Genomic DNA, 13,579 nt, shown 5'->3' on the forward strand with positions numbered 1-13,579 from the left:
AAAGAAATCATAAAGATTAGAGCAGAAATAAAAGAAATAGAGACTAAAAAAACTACAGAAAAGATTAATGAAACTAAGAGCTAGTTCTCTGAAAACATAAACAAAATTGATAAACAAGACTTAAGAAAAAAAAAAAGAGAGCCCAAATCAATAAAATCAGAAATGAAAAAGAAGTTACAACTGACACCACAGAATTACAAAGGATCATAAAAGATTACTACAAATAATTATATACCAATAAAATAGACAACCTCAAAGAAATGACAAATTCCTAGAAATGTACAATGTCCTCAGAATGAACCAGGAAGAAATAGAAATTATGAGTAGACCAATTACCAGTAATAAAATTGAATCAGTAATGAAACAACTCCCAAAATACAGAAGTCCAGGACCAGATGGCTTCACAGGTGAATTCTACCATTTAGAGAAGAGTTAACACCTATTCTTCTCAAACTATTCAAAAAACTGCAGAGGAAGGAACACTTCCAAACTCATTCTATGAGACCAGTATCATCCTGCTACCAAACCCAGACAAAGATATCACAAAAAAAGAAAGTTGCAGGCCAATATCATTTATGAACACAGATGCAAAAATCCTCAACAAAATATTAGCAAACTGAATTCAACAATTCATTGAAAGGATCATACACCAGGATCAAGTGGGATTTATACCAGGGATGCAAGGATGGAACAATATCCACAAATTAATCAATGTGATACACCACATTAACAAAATGATGAAAAAAAATCATATGATCATCTCAAGAGATGTAGAAAAATTTGACAAAATTCAACATATCCATTTATGATAAAAACTCTCAAAAAAGTGGGCAAAGAGGGAACATATCTCAAAATAATAAAGGCCATATATGACAAGGCCACAGCTAATGTCATACTCAATGGTGGAAAGGCGAAAGGATCTCCTCTAAGATAGGAAGAAGACAATGATGCCCACTCTTGTCACTTTTACTCATCATAGTATTGGAAGTCCTAGTCACAGCAATCAGATAAGAAAAAGAAATAAAGGGAATGCAAACTGCAAAGAAAGAAGTAAAACTGTCACTGTTTACAGATAACATGATACTACACATAGAAATTCCTGGGAATTCCCTGCCAGTCCAGTGGTTCGGACTCGGCGCTCTCACTGTCAGGGTCCTGGGTTCAATCCCTGCTCAGGGAACTAAGATCCTACAAGCCGCATGGCACACCAAAGAAAAGAAAATCCTCAAGACACCACCAAAAACTACTAGAGCTCATCAATGAATTTGGTAAAGTTGCTGGAGACAAAATTAATATACAGAAATCTTCTGCATTTCTATATGGTAACAATGAACAATCAGAAAGAGAAATTAAGAAAACAATCCCATTTATAATTGCAACGAAAGGAATAAAATACTTAGGATAAATCTAACTAATGGGTTACAGATGCTCAACATCACTAAAAGTTAGAGAAATGCAAATCAAAACTACAATGAGGTATCACCTCACACCAGTCAAAAAGGCCATCAACAAAAAAATCTACAAACAATAAATGCTGGAGAGGGTGCAGAGAAAAGGGAACCCTCTTGCACTATTGGTGGGAATGTAAATTGATACAGCCATTGTGGAGAACAGTATTGAGGTTCCTTAAAAAACTAAAACTAGAACTACCATATGACCCAGCAATCCCACTACTGGGCATATACCCAGAGAAAACCATAATTCAAAAAGACACATGTATCCCAATGTTCACTGCAGCACTACTTACAATAGCCAGGACATGGAAGCAACCTAAGTGTCCATCAACAGATGAATGGATAAAGAAGATGTGGTGTATATATATATATATATATATATATATATATATATATATATATAATGGAATATTACTCAGCCATAAAAAGAAATGAAATTGGGTCATTTGTCGAGATGTGGATGGACCTAGAGTCTGTCATAGAGTGAAGTAAGTCAGAAACAGAAACACAAAATATCATGTTAACGCATATATGTGGAATCTAGAAAAATGGTACAGATGAACCGGTTTGCAAGGCAGAAATAGTGACAGAGGTGTAGAGAACGTATGGACACCAAGGGGGGAAAGCAGGGGGGAGGGGAGTGGGATGAATTCAGAGATTGGGATTGACATATATACACTAATATGTATAAAACAGATCATAAAAACCTGCTGTATTAAAAAAAACAAATATCATATATTAACGCATATATGTGGAATCTAGAAAAATGATACAGATGAACCTATTTGCAGGGCAGGAACAGAAATGCAGACATGGAGAACGGATGTGTGGACACAGGGAGGGCAGGGGACCGTGGGATGAATTGGGAGATTAGGTTTGACATAAATACACTACCATGTGTAAAATAGATAGCTAGTGGGTATCTGAAAAACACATACCTGCTGTACAGCTGTACAGAAGGGAGCTCATCTTGGTGCTCTGTGATGATCTAGATGGGTGGGATGGGGGTACGGAGGGAGGTCTAAGAGGGAGGGGATATATGTATACATATAGCAGATTCACTTCACTGTACAGCAGAAACTAACACAACATTGTAAAGCAATTATGCTCCAATTAAAAAAAGAAATTAAGAAAACAATCCCATTTATAATTGTGTCAAAAGAAATAAAATACTTAGAATAAATCTAACTAAGGAGGTTAAAGACCTGTACTTAGAAACTACAGGACACTGAGACTGGTTCAAGATGGCAAAGAAGGACATGCTCTCATTCCCTCTTGCAAGAGCATCAGAATCACAACCAACTGCTAAACAATCATTAACAGGAAGACACTGGAACTCACCAAAAAAGATACCCCACATCCAAAGACAAAGGAGAAGCCACAATGAGATGGTAGGAGGGGTGCAATCACAATAAAATCAAATCCCATAACTGCCGGGTGGGTGACTCACAAACTGGAGAACACTTATACCACAGAGGTCCACCCACTGGAGTGAAGGTTCTGAGCGCCACATCAGGCTTCCCAACCTGGGGGTCCAGCAATGGGAGGAGGAATTCCTAGAGAATCAGACTTTGAAGGCTAGCGGGATTTGACTGCAGGACTTCGACAGGACTGGGGAAAACAGACTCCACTCTTGGAGGGCACACACAAAGTAGTGTGCGCATCAGAACCCAGGGGAAGGAGCAGTGACCCCAGGGGAGACTGAACCAGACCTACCTGCTACTGTTGGAGGGTCTCCTGCAGAGGCGGGGGGTGGCTGTGTCTCACCGTGAGGACAAGGACACTGGCAGCAGAAGTTCTAGGAAGTGCTCCGTGGCGTGGGCCATCCCACAGTGCGCCATTAGCCCCACCAAAGAGCCCAAGTAGGCCCCAGTGTTGGGTCACCTCAGGCCAAACAACCAACAGGGAGGGAACCCAGCCCCACCCATTAGCAGTTAAGCAGATTAAAGTTTTACTGAGCTCTGCCCACCAGAGCAACACCCAACTCTACCCACCACCAGTCCCTCCCATCAGGAAACCTACACAAGCCTCTTAGACTTCTTAGGCTTCATCCACAAGACGGCAAACAGCAGAAGAAAGAAGGACTACAATCCTGCAGCCTGTGGAACAAAAATGACATTCACAGAAAGACAGACAAGATGAAAAGGCAGAGGGCTATGTACCAGATGAAGGAAAAAGATAAACCTCCAGAAAAACAATTAAATGAAGTGGAGATAGGCAACCTTTCAGAAAAATAATTCAGAATGATAGTGAAGATGATCCAGGACCTCGGAAAAAGAACGGAGGCAAAGATTGAGAAGATGCAAGGAATGTTTAACAAAGACTAGAAGAATTAAAGGACAAAGAGATGAACAATATAATAACTAAAATGAAAACTGCACTAGAAGGAATCAATAGCAGAACAACTGAGGCAGAAGAACGGATAAGTGACCTGGAAGACAGAATGGTGGAATTCACTGCTGTGGAACAGAATAAAGAAAAAAGAATGAAAAGAAATGAAGACAGCCTAAGAGACCTCTGGGACAACATTAAAAGCAACAACATTCACATTATAGGGGTCCCAGAAGGAGAAGAGAGAGAGAAGGGACCTGAGAAAATATTTCAAGAGATTATAGTCGAAAACTTCCCTAACATGGGAAAGGAAGTAGCCACCCAAGTCCAGGAAGTGCAGAGAGTCCCATACAGGATAAACCCAAGGAGGAACACACTGAGACACACAGTAATCGAATTAGCAAAAGTTAAAGACAAAGAAAAATTATTGAAAGCAGCAAGGGAAAAACGACAAATAACATAGAAGGAAACTCCCATAAGGTTAATAGCTGATTTCTCAGCAGAAACTGTACAAGCCAAAAGGGAGTGGCATGACATATTTAAAGTGTTGAAAGGGAAGAACCTACAACGAAGATTACTCATTCAGATTCGATGGAGAAAGCAAAAGCTTTACAGACAAGCAAAAGCTAAGAGAATTCAGTACCACCAAACCAGCTCGACAACAAATGCTAAAGGAACTTCTCTAAGTGGGAAACACAAGAGAAGAAAAGTACCTACAAAAACAAACCCAAAACAATTAAGAAAATGATCATAGGAACATACACACCAATAATTACCTTAAACGTAAATGGATTAAATGCTCCAACCAAAAGACCCAGGCTTGCTGAATGGATACAGAAACAAGACCCATCTATATGCTGTCTACAAGAGACCCACTTTAGACCTAGGGACACATACAGACTGAAAGTGAGGGGATGGAAAAAGATACTCAATGAAAATGGAAATCAAAGGAAAGCTGCAGTAGCAATACTCGTATCAGATAAAATACACTTTAAAATAAAGAATGTTACAAGAGACAAGGAAGGACACTACATAATGATCAAGGGATCAACAATTTAACATATAAATATATATGCAATTTAAACTGCATAAATATAACAATTTAAATATATATGCACCCAACACAGGAGCACCTCAATACATAAGGCAACTGCTAACAGTTATAAAACAGGAAATTGACAGTAACACAATAATAGTGGGGGACTTTAACATCTCAACTTAAACCAATGCACAGATCATCCAAACGGAAAATTAATACAGAAAAACAAGCTTTAAATGACCCAACAGACCAGATAGATTTAACTGATATTTATAGGACATTCCATTCAAAAACAGTAGATTACACTTTCTTCTCAAGTGTGCACAGAACATTCTCCAGGATAGATCACATCTTGGGTCACAAATCAAGCCTCAGTAAATTTAAGAAAATTGAAATCATATCAAGCATCTTTTCTGACCACATTATGAGATTAGAAATCAATTACAGGGGAAAAAACGTAAAAAACACAAACACATGGAGGCTAAACAATACGTTACTAAATAACCAAGAGATCACTGAAGAAATCAAAGAGGAAATCGAAAAATACCTAGAGACAAACGACAATGAAAACATGATGATCCAAAACCTATGGGATGCAGCAAAAGCAGTTCTAAGACGGAACTTTATAGCAACACAAGCCAACCTCAAGAAACAAGAAAAATCTCAATCTAAAGTTTCACCTAAAGGAACTAGAGAAAGAAGAACAAACAAAACCCAAGGTTAGCAGAAGGAAAGAAATCATAAAAATCAGAGAAGAGGGCTTCCCTGGTGGCCCAGTGGTTCAGAGTCTGCCTGCCGATGCAGGGGACACGGGTTTGTGCCTCAGTCCGGGAGGATCCCACATGCCGCGGAGCGGCTGGGCCCGTGAGCCATGGCCGCTGAGCCTGCATGTCCGGAGCCTGTGCTCCGCAACGGGAGAGGCCACAACAGCGAGAGGCCCGTGTACCGCAAAAAAAAAAAAAAAATCAGAGCAGAAATAAATGAAATAGAAACAAAGAAAACAAGAGCAAGATCAATAAAACTAAAAGCTGGTTCTTTGAGAAGATAAACAAAATTGATAAACCATTAGCCACACTCATCAAGAAAAAGAGGGAGAGGACTCAAATCAATAAAATTAGAAATGAAAAAGGAGAAGTTACAACACACTGCAGAAATACAAAGCATCCTAAGAGACTACTACAAGCAACTCTATGCCAATTAAATGGACAACCTGGAAGAAGTGGAAAAATTCTTAGAAAGGTATAACCTTCCAAGACTGAACCAGGAAGAAACAGAAAATATGAACAGACCAATCACAAGTAATGAAAATGAAACTGTGACTAAAAATCTTCCAACAAACAAAAGTTCAGGACCAGATGCTTCACAGGTGAATTCTATCAAACATTTAGAGAAGAGCTAACACCCATCCTTCTCAACCTCTTCCGAAAAATTGCAGAGGAAGGAACACTCCCAAACTCATTCTATGAGGCCACAATCACCCTGATACAAAAACCAGACAAAGATACTACAAAAAAAGAAAATTACAGACCAATATCACGGATGAATATAGATGCAAAAATCCTCAACAAAATACTAGCAAACAGAATCCAACAACACATTAAAAGGATCATACACCATGATAAAGAGGGATTTATGCCAGGAATTCTTCAATATACGCAAATCAATGTGATACACCATATTAACAAACTGAAGAAGAAAAACCATATGATCATCTCAATAGATGCAGAAAAAGCTTTTGACAAAATTCAACACCCATTTATATAAACTCTCCAGAAAGTGGGCACAGAGGGGACCTACCCCAACATAATAAAGACCATATACGACAAACCCACAGCAAACATCATTCTCAATGGTGGAAAACTGAAATCATTTCCTCTAACATCAGGAAAAAGACAAGGATGTCCACTCTCACCACTATTATTCAACACAGTTTTGGAACTCCTAGCCATGGCAACCAGAGAAGAAAAAGAAATAAAAGGAATACAAATTGGAAAAGAAGAAGTAAAACTGTCACTGTTTGCAGATGACATGATACTATACATAGAGAATCCTAAAGATGCCACCAGAAAACTACTAGAGCTAATCAATGAATTTGGTAAAGTTGCAGGATACAAAATTAATGCACAGAAATCTCTTGCATTCCTATACACTAATGATGAAACGTCTGAAATAGAAGTTAAGGAAACACTCCCATTTACCATTGCAACAAAAAGAATAAAATACCTAGGAATAAACCTACCTAGGGAGACAAAAGACCTGTATGCAGGAAACTGTAAGACACTGATGAAAGAAATTAAAAATGATACAAACAGATGGAGAGATATACCATGTTCTTGAATTGGAAGAATCAACATTGTGAAAATGACTATACTACCCAAAGCAATCTACAGATTCAATGCGATCCCTATCAAATTACCAATGACATTTTTTACAGAACTAGAACAAATCATGGTAAAATTTGTATGGAGACACAAAAGATCCCGAATAGCCAAAGCAGTCTTGAGGGAAAAAAATGGGAGATGGAGGAATCAGACTCCTTGAGTTCAGACTATACTACAAAGCTACAGTAATCAAGACAATATGGAACTGACACATAATCAGAAATATAGATCAATGGAACAGGACAGAAAGCCCAGAGATAAACCCACGCACCTATGGTCAACTAATCTATGCCAAAGGAGGCAAGGATATACAATGGAGAAGACAGTCTCTTCAATAAGTGGTTCTGGGAAAACTGGACAGCTACATGTAAAAGAATGAAATTAGAACATTCCCTAACACGATACACAAAAATAAACTCAAAATGGATTAGAGACCTAAATGTAAGACCAGACACTATAAAACTCTTAGAGGAAAACATAGGAAGAATACTCTTTGACATAAATCACAGCAAGATCTTTTTTGATCCATCTCCTAGAGTAATGGAAATAAAAACAAAAATAAACAAATGGAACCTAGTGAAACTTCAAAGCTTTTGCAAAGCAAAGGAAACTACAAACGAGACGAAAACACACCCTCAGAATGGGAGAAAATATGTGCAAATGAATCATCGGACAAAGGGTTAATCTCCAAAATATATAAACAGCGCATGCAGCTCAATATTAAAAAAACAAACAATCCAATCCAAAAATGGGTAGAAGACCTAAACAGACATTTCTCCAAAGAAGACATACAGATGGCCAAGAAGCACATGAAAAGCTGCTCAACATCACTAATTATTAGAGAATTGCAAATCAAAACTACAATGAGGTATCACCTCACACCAGTTAACATGGGCATCATCAGAAAACCTACAAACAACAAATGCTGGAGAGGGTGTGGAGAAAAGGGAACCCTCTTGCACTGCTGGTGGGAATGTAAAGTGATACAGCCACTATGGAGAACAGTATAGAGGTTCCTTGAAAAACTAAAAATAGAATTACCATATGACCCAGCAATCCCACTACTGGGCATATACCCAGAGAAAACCATAATTCAATAAGACACATGTACCCCAATGTTCACTGCAGCACTACTTCAAATAGCCAGGTCATGGAAGCAACCTAAATGGACATCTACAGATGAACAGATAAAGGAGATGTGGTACATATATATGATGGAATATTACTCAGCCATAAAAAGGAACGAAATTGGGTCATTTGTAGAGACAGGGATGCATCTAGAGACTGTCATACAGAGCGAAGTCAGAAAAACAAATATCCTATATTAACACATGTATGTGGAACCTAGAAAAATGGTACAGATGAACCGGTTTGCAGGGTAGAAACTGAGACACAGATGTAGAGAACAAATGTATGGACACCAAGGGGGGAAAGCTGCGGGGAGGGGGGTGGGGCTGTGAAGAAATGCAAGATTGGGATTGACATATATACACTAGTATGTATAAAATGGGTAACTAAAAAGAATCTGTTGTATAAAAAAATAAAATTCAAAAAACAAAACTGGGACATCGATGAAAGAAATTGAATATGACACAGACAGAAAGATATACTGTGTTCATGGATTGGAAGAATTAACATTATTCAAATGACCATACTATCCAAGGAAATCTACATATCAATCTAATCCTTAACAAAATATCAATGGTATTTTTCACAGAACTAGAACTAATTCTGAAATGTGTATGGAAACACACACACACACACAAAACCCTGAACAGCCAAAACAATCTTGAGAAAAAAGAACAAAGCTGGAGGTCTCACGCTCCTTGGTTTAAACTATACTACAAAGCTAGTCATCAAAATAGTATGGTACTGCCACAAAAACAGACACATAGATCAATGGAACAGAATACAGAGTCCAGAAAGAAACCCACACACTTACGGTCAATTAATCTATGACAAAGGAGGCAAGAATGTACAATGGGAAAAAGACAGCCTCTTCAATAAGTGGTGTTGAGAAATCGAGACAACTATATGCAAAAGAAACTGGACTAGGCTCTCACACCATTCACTAAAATAAATTCAAAATAGATTAAGGACTTAAATGTAAGACCTGAAACCATAAAACTACTAGAAGAAAACAGGTAGTTTGCTGTTTGACATTGGTCTTAGTGATTTTTTTTTTTTTGGATATGTGTCCTCAGGCAAGGGAAACAAAAAGCAAAAAATCAACAAACGGGACTACATCAAACTAAAAAGCTTTTGCACAGCTAAAGAAACTATCAACAAAATGAAAAGACAACCTATTGAATGGGAGAAGATACTTGCAAATGATATATTTGACACGGGGTTAAAACCCAAAATATATTGATATAAAGAAGTCATACAACTAAGCATCAAAAAAACAATCCTATTAAAAAATGGGCAGAAGACCTTAACAGACATTTCTCCAGAGAAGACATACAGATGGCCAACAGGTACATGAAAAGACGCTCAACATCCTAATCATCAGGGAAATGCAAATCAAAATCACAATTGAGATACGCCTCACACCTGTCAGAATGGCTATTGTCAAGAAAACAAATAAGTGTTGGTGAGGAATCCTTGTACATTGTTGGTGGGCATGTAAATTGCTGCAGCCATTACAGAAAACAGTACGGAGTTCCCTCAAAAAACTAAAAACATAGTTACCATATGATCCAGCAATCCCACTCCAGGGCATATATCTAGAAAAAGCCAAAGGCACTAATTCAAAAATTTACATGCAGCAGGACTTCGCTGGTGGTCCAGTGGTTAAGACCACACTTCCAACGCAGGGGTCACAGGTTCAATCCCTGGTCAGAGAACTAAAATCCCACATGCCTTGTGGTGCAGCCAAAACAAACAAAAAAATGTACATGCACCCCAACGTTCACAGCGGCACTGTTTACAAGAGCAAATATATGGAAGCAACCCAAGCGTCCATTAGCAAACAATGGGTAAAGAAGATGTAGTACACACAAACACACACACACGGAATATTAGCCATAAAAAAGAATAAAATCTTAACATTTGCAACAACATGTATGGACCTAGAGAGTATTATGCTAAGTGATAAGTCAGACAGAGAAAGACAAATACTTTTACTTACAAGTGGAATCTATAAAACGAACACAACAAAACAGAAAGTTATAGATACAGAGAACAGGTGGTTGCCAGAGAGAAGGGAGGTGAAAGGAGGAAAGAAATACATGAGGGACATTAAGAGGTACAAACCTTCAGTTGCAAAGTATTTAAATGAGTCATGGTGTAAAATTTACACTGTGTGGATTATAGGCAATAACTATGTAATACCTTTGCATAGCAACATATCATAACGAGACTTACTGTGGTAATCATTCGAAAATGTATAGAAATACCAAACCACTCTTGTATAACATGAACTAACAAATCAATAGTACTGTAGGTCTTTATACTTACAAAAAAACCAAATAAACAGAAAAAGAGATCAGATTTTTGGTTACCAGAGGTGGGGAGTTGGGGGAGAGGGAAATGGATAGAGGCAATAAAACGGTACAAACTTCCAGTTATAAGTACTAAAGATATAATGTACAACATGATATATATAATTAACAGTGTGGTATGTTATATATGAAAGTTAAGAGAATAAACCCTGAGTTGTCATCACAAGAACAAAAAATTTTGTCTTTAGTGTTGTATCTATGAGATAATGTTCACTAAACTAATTGTAATAATTTCATGAATGTAAACAAGTCAAATCATTATGCTGTACACCTTAAACTTATACAATACTGTATGTCAATTACCTCAATACTGGAAGAAAAAACTATTATAGGAAAATTGCCTATAAGATCCAATAATCACATTTTTTAAACAATTCTTAAACATTTAATCTTTTATTTGCAAATCAATAAAACGTATGCTACACCTAAAAATTTAGATAATCAAGACTGCATTAGTAATGCATATATATATGGTGAATGAAACTCTATTTGCACCGATTTGAATGTCTTGTAAACAGCAGAATCATTGAATAATATACAGTTGTCCCTCAGTATCCATGGCGGATTGGTTCCAAGATGCACCCCCCCAACCCCGGGACACCAAAATCTTCGATGCTCAAGTCCCTTATATAAAATGATATGGTATTTGCATATAACCTATGCACATCCTCCCATATACTTTAAATCTCTAGATTCAAATACCTGACACAATGCGAATGCTATGTAGTTGCCAGTGCACAGCAAATTCAAGTGTTCTTTTTGAAACTTTCTGGAATCTTTTTCCTGAATATTCCCAAACCAGTGGTTGGTTAAATCCATGGATGCTGAATCCACAGGTATGGAGGGCTGACTATACAGTGTTTATAATCTCATTTTTATTTCTCTGTCCTCAGAGAGGATCAATTCTACTTAGTTCTAGTTGAAGTATTATAAATGCCAAATTAATAAAGCTTTACTCTATTTGAGGACCACTCTTTGGCTAAGGTGCTGATCCCTTCAGCCATTACTTACATATCTATATATGGGTAAGTCATATGTGTGTGTGGTTTTTGTTTTTAAAGTTTAATACAATGTTCTGTAACTGGCACACAAACTTGCTGTGTAAAATTATCCCTCAGTTCTGTTCTAAACTCATAGCTCGGTTAATTTTATTGTCCTCACCGGAGTATGTACGACCGACATATATGGGAGAAATACACTGGGACCTTAAAGTTGTTATTTTCCACTATTTTGTTGAAGATTTAATATAAATCAAGATGTTAATCTATACAGTTTGAGAGTTATTTCAGAATTTTATGTTCTGATCCCATCATTCTTATAGGATGTCATTCTTATAATTTTTGGACAATTTAGAGAAGTTAGGACAATTTCAGCTAGTATAAAAACAAACAGTCCTTCTGTTTATTATATCCCTTACCATATCAAAGAGACTGGAGAATGAGAAATATATAAGTGCTACTTACATAGCACCAAAACTATCTACCTATTTCTTTTATCTAGAAAGAATACGGTAAGTCCCCTGCAACGAACGAGTTCAGTTCCCGAGAGCCCGTTCGTAAGACCAATTTGTTCATAAGTCCAACAAAATTAGCCTAGGTACCTAACACAACTAACACAATCAGCTATATAGTACTGTACTGTAATAGGTTTATAATATTTTCACACAAATAATACATAAAAAACAAACACAAAAAATAAAGAAAACATTTTTAATCTTACAGCACAGTACCTTGAAAAGTACAGTAGTACAGTAAAACAGCTGGCATACAGGGGCTGGCATCAAGTGAACAGGCAAGAAGAGTTACTGACTGAAGGAGGGAGAAGAGGTGGGAGATGACAGAGCTGAAGGATTGTCAGCAACAGGAGTTGGAGGGAAAGCTGCAATTTCACTCACACCTGACGGTGATGGCACAGGTTCTGGTTCCTTGCTGGATTCAATTCTACCTACCCTCTTGAAAAACCGATCCCATGATGTCTGGGTAGTAGCTCTTTTTTTCTCCTCATAGATAACACGGTAGCACTGGATTGCATTCTGAACGGCTGCTGCAACCTTCGTGTACCACTCTACGTTCGGGTCCTGTGCCTCAAAAACTAACAGTGTCTCCTCAAATAAAGAAAAAACCCTTGCCATTTTCTGCATCGTGAATCTCTTTGGTTCTTCTGTTACTTCTTCCTCTTGTCACTCCACTCTCAATTATTTTCACTTTTGTTTCCATCAGCAGTATCAGCTACATCACTGCTGCTTTTATGCTTGCTTCCAGACATCCTGGGCTTGAAATAAAGATACTATACTACTGTACTCTACACAGTAAAGTACACAAAAGCACCACCATTTGTAGGGGATGCACGCACATGACAACGTACCCCACTCACGTGAACTTTCGTGACTGGACATGCTAGCTCACATTCCCATCTTTGAAAGTTGGCAATTTGAAGGTTCGTATGTAGGGGACTTATTTTAAGAGGCTCTGAAAGACTAGAGAAACTAAGGATTGGAAAGTTTAAGAGTATGTAAAATTTAAATATTAAATCTTTCACACGAACTTTTCCTCCTTACATGAAAGGTACTGAGTAAGTTACATTTAAATGTCCTACTTACATATTTTTTAAAAGGTCAGATACTTCTCATTTAAGAGAAAGTGGAAATTATTTTAAATAATGAGCGGTAGGAATTTCCCTGATGGTACAGTGGTTAAGACTCTGCACTACCACTGCAGTGGGCGCAGGTTTGATCCCTGGTTGGGGAACTAAGATCCACATGCAGAGCGATGCAGCCCAAAAAAAAAAAAAAAAAGGGGGGGGTAGAGGGGTAAAGGATGAACTCTATATCCAATCCAAATTACATTAAAACCCAAATATAAAATATCAACA

The 13,579-nt window shown here is 37.6% G+C and overlaps 1 non-coding gene across 1 annotated transcript; it reads left to right on the forward strand.

Moving 5' to 3' along the window:
- The first annotated feature begins 13,382 nt into the window (after positions 1-13,382).
- On the forward strand, positions 13,383-13,455 carry TRNAG-ACC (transfer RNA glycine (anticodon ACC)). The gene has a single exon. It is a non-coding gene; the product is annotated as a tRNA-Gly (tRNA).
- Positions 13,456-13,579: the final 124 nt, after the last annotated feature.

Source organism: Phocoena phocoena, chromosome 11 (genome assembly GCF_963924675.1).
Source record: "Phocoena phocoena chromosome 11, mPhoPho1.1, whole genome shotgun sequence".
NCBI classification, from domain to species: Eukaryota; Metazoa; Chordata; class Mammalia; order Artiodactyla; family Phocoenidae; genus Phocoena; species Phocoena phocoena.